Raw genomic sequence first — 4,889 nt, 5'->3', positions numbered from 1 at the left:
ATAAATTGCACCCAGAGAAATTAGGCAAGAAAAGGAAATTAAAAGAGTACAAACAGAAAAGGAAGAAGTCAGATTATCACTGCTTGCAGATGATAGAATCCTTTACTTAAAAGATCCACAAAGCTCCACCAGAAGACTTTTAGAGCCAATAAACAAATGTGGCAAAGTAACAGTTTACAAAATCAACACACAAAAATCAGTAGCTTTGCTATACATCAATCATGAATCTTCTGAGAAAGAAATCAGCAAAAAATTTTCATTTACGAAAGCATTAAAAATACCTGGGAATAAATCTAACCAAGGAGGTGAAAGACCTCCAGAACAAAAACTATAGAACACTAAAGAAAGAAATTAAAGAAGACAAAATAAGATGGAAAGATCTACCATGTTCATGGATAGGCAGAACTTAATATTGTTCTAATAGTCATATTATCATAAGTAATCTATAGATTCAATGCAATCCTCACCAAAGTACTAATGACATGCTTCACAGAATTAGAAAAAAAAAAATCCTAAAATTCATTTGGAAGAATAAAAGATCCAGGATAGTCAAAGTAATTATATAAACCAAAAAAGCAATGCTAGAGGCATTACAATACCTGACTTCAAATTATACTACAGAGTTATAGTAATATAAACATCATGATACTGGCATAAAAACAGATACATAGACTGTTACAGAATAGAAGACACAGAGACAAACCCACATGTATATGGTCATTTGATCCTTGACAAAGGTGCTGGAGAAAAAAATGGTGCTGGGAAAAATCCACAGTGAGGCTAGATCCTTATTTCTCAACCTGCACAAAAATCACCTCAAAATGGATCAAAGACCCAGGAATTAGACCAGAAACTCTGAAATTGCTAAAATAAAACTTAGGGTCAATACCCCAACATATAAGTACAGACAACAACTTCCTCAGTACAACCCTTAAAGCTCAGAAAATAATGCCAAGAATTAATAAGGATGATATCAAATTAAAAAGCTTCTGCATGGGAAAGGAAACCATTAGGAAAGTGAAGAGAGAAGTTATAGAATGGGAGGTCATATTTGCTTGCTATTATTCTGACAGGATTAAGGTCCACAATATATAAAGAACTCAAAAACACTAAAAAAACCAACCAAACAAAATAATCCTGATTAATAAATGGGGAAATGAATTAAACAGACCACTTTTCAGAAGAAGAAATACAAATGACCAAATAAATGAAAATATAAATATGTGAAATATAGATACATAAGAAAGCTTCAGCATCTTTAGCAGTTAGGGAAATACAAATCAAATCTCACTGAGATTTCAACTCACTCCAGTTCAAATGGCAGTCATCAAAAATACAAACAGTGATAAATGCTGGAGAGGATATGGAGAAAGAGGAACACTTTTACACTGTTGATTATAAATTAGTACAACTGATATGGAAATCTGTACAGAGGTGTCCCAAAAGACTAGGAGAGGAATCATCATATGACTCAGCTATACCACTCCTTGACATTTATCCTAAAGAATTAAAGTCAGCATACCACAGTGATATATACATACCCAAGTTCATAGCAGCACAATTCACAATAGTCAAACAATGGAACCAGCCTTGGTGTCCATCAATGAATGAATGAATAAAGAAAATGGGGAACGTATATACACAATAGAGTTTTATCCAGATGTGAAGAAAAAATGAAATTATCATTTGTAGGAAAATGGATATAACTTGAGAATATTATGGTAAGTGAAATAAGTCACTCAGGTGGTCAAGGGTAATATGTTTTATCTCATAGGTGGAAGCTAGGTAGAAAAAAGGAAAAGAAAGGAGTGTGTGTGTGTGTGTGTGAGTATGCAGCATTTCAAGAATATCAAGGAGAGATCAGTGGAGGAAAGGGACTAGGGGGAGGTAGAAAGTGAGCAAAAGGAGAAATAATGTGGAATGATATTGGTCAGATTATATTGTTGTGTGTATATATGAAAGTGTTATAATGAATCCCATTATTATCATGATTATAATGCACCAATAAAATATGGCAAAATTAAACACTTCATACTAAAAAATTTAGAAGATAAAAGTTTAGGGAAATGGAAATGTTAACTGACTCTGAATGTTATACAATGTATACATGTTTTGAATTACCACAGTGTAGCTCCTATGTTTGTACAGCAAAAATAATAAAATCCAAACAATTGTAAACAAACATGGAATGGAAAAACTAGATATGGGACTGGATAAGAGTTATCAGTAAGAATGCAGTTTTCAATATATTTCAATGTAGAAATATAATGTAAATATATATATTTTATATATATTTATGTATGCACTCACATACATTCCCCTGCTTTGTTCCTTAAGTAAGCCTATGAGCATTGACAACCCCAGAAGCAATACACACACCTACTATAACTAGTGCCTAGATGTGGGTAAAAGGAATCGGGGTTTCTAAGTTAAATGATTGATTCCAGGCCTGGGGCAGAGAAAATCCAAGATAAGCTTGGAATATCTTGTCATCCCAGAAAGTAACAAAGTACCCAGAAAAATGCAGATAGAGTAAAAAATGTGTTATCAGCTTGAAATTGCTATTAACGATCAAATCTGGGGCATGTGAATAACAAAATAATCTGTCCCTTCTTCCCCACTTGTGTGCTGGTTTTATTTTCAGTGTAGAAGAAATGGAAGAAAAACATCATTTGGCAACCACCACAGTAGTAATTTGACTCAAGCAAGAATAATTAATGACATGTTAATTCTAATGGATAAAATTTCTGAAGGAATTAGACATTTACAGAGTCCCAAAGTGTTTTCACACAAATGTTTATGAAACACAAAGGGTAAATGGCAATTTTACCAGGGACAAACCTGGAAGATACTTCTTAAATAATCAAAAGTCAACACTGACCAGTAATGGAATCAATTGACAGTATATCCTTCTATGTTTCCCTGGGAGCTGTTTTCTGACTCTGGGCTGAAGGCTACAAGACATTGCCTATACTTGATAGAGGCTGTTCCCAGTTCTTGACCACGTGGGCTTTCCCAACATGGCTCTTACTTCATCAAACCAGGAGGCTGTTAGTGCAACAGAAATATGGTATAGTGGGAAAAACTCAGCATCACTTAAAAGATATTGCAGCCCAAATGATACAACCTGAATCCAATCATGAGGAAACATCACACAAATCCAAACTGAAGAAAAATCTGACCTGTACTTAAATAAAATTTGACCTGTATTTAAAAATATAAATGTCATGAAAATCAAAAGACTCAGGAACTGCCTACGATTGTAGGAGACTAACAAAAGAGTGCCACTAGACATGAAGAACCACACTGAAAATCTCCACCTGCCTCACATTGAATTTTCTTTGGCTATAATGGATGATTGAGATAACTGACTGGCACAGTCTGAATAAGGTTTGTACATTAGATGACAACACTGAATGAATTTCAATGTTCTGACTTTATTATATGATAGTCATGAAAATAATTCCTTGATTTCAGGAAACACAAGTACTCAGGAATAGGGAGGCATCACTAATGGTTCATAGAAAATAGAAATTTCGTTAGTTATCTACATTTGTATTTTTCTGGAAAGAGAGGAGGAGAAGGGAGAAGGGATTAATCAAATGGAGTAAAATGTTCACATTTAGAGAATAATATTCAAGAATTCTTTCAACTATTTTTACAAATTCTAAAAGTCCAAGATTGTCAAAACAGAACATTTCAAAATGAAAAAGTAATTTTTGAAAAAATATACTATCAAATTATAGCCCACTGATTAAAATAAACCATGAATCCATATTGATAAAGAATAAATGAAAAAATTAAAAGTTTGATGAATAGAGGTATTTACAGTTTCAAAAGACCTCCCATAAAACACTAAATATTACAAAGTGAAAAAAATTTTACAAAGGAAAAACCCAGCAGATATGACCTCTAGCAATCAATATTAACATCACCAGTAATGGGAAAATCAAAATTACAGGTCACATGGTAAGTACACTGATAAAAATCACAGAATCACTTATATTTCTCTTGCCAGAATCATAATGATTTGAGTCATCATGGAAAAATCCAGCAGAGGGACATTCTACATCAATTCTAACTTTAAAGATTCAAGGTCATGAAGGTGAAGGAAAGACTTAGGAAGTTCCAAATGGAAAGCATATAGGAAATACCATAACTAAATGTGATCAATCCATGGATCCAAATGGAATAACTCTGCTCTAAAGGACATTACAGACAAATAGCAAAAGTTGTAAAGAATCTGAGAATTAAACTGTAGAATGGATTAAAGTCGTATTGCAGTTATGCAGAATGTTCTGACTTATAGGAAATATATACTAAAGTAATAAGGGATGATGGTGATAGTTCAGCAATTTACTCTTGACTGGTTCAGGGGGAAGAATTCTTTGCATTAGAACTTGGAACTTATATTTCCAATTTTAATACTGTTTCCAAATGTAAATAAAAGATAATTAAACAAATGAACAAACACAAAGTTCAAAAGTTTTAGATATGGTTTCCATGAGAACATATTAACTATAACATAATTAACATATAAAAATATAATTATGTCAGTGCTCAAAACTAAAATTATGAAAAGAGTTAAAATCATGTTAGATGGCACTACAATGTTTATAATAAAATATTGACAATGGCTATATTATCATTATGTCAACATGATGACCTGTCAATTTTTATGTCCCTGTGTAATGATAAAAACTGGGAAATACAAACTATCATCAAGGTGAGATTTAAGTCCACCAAATTATTAATGACAACCTGTTTGGGTACTGTTTAAATTGCTGGTATTAGGGCAGTTGAGTGTATAAAACCCAGAAAAGAGTTTAAAATATTACCTGAATTTTTATCACATATGTGATATAAAAACATTTCTCCTTCAATAAAGT

The sequence above is a fragment of the Sciurus carolinensis genome, chromosome 12, assembly GCF_902686445.1.
Source record: "Sciurus carolinensis chromosome 12, mSciCar1.2, whole genome shotgun sequence".
NCBI lineage: Eukaryota > Metazoa > Chordata > Mammalia > Rodentia > Sciuridae > Sciurus > Sciurus carolinensis.
This window is presented reverse-complemented; position numbering follows the sequence as displayed.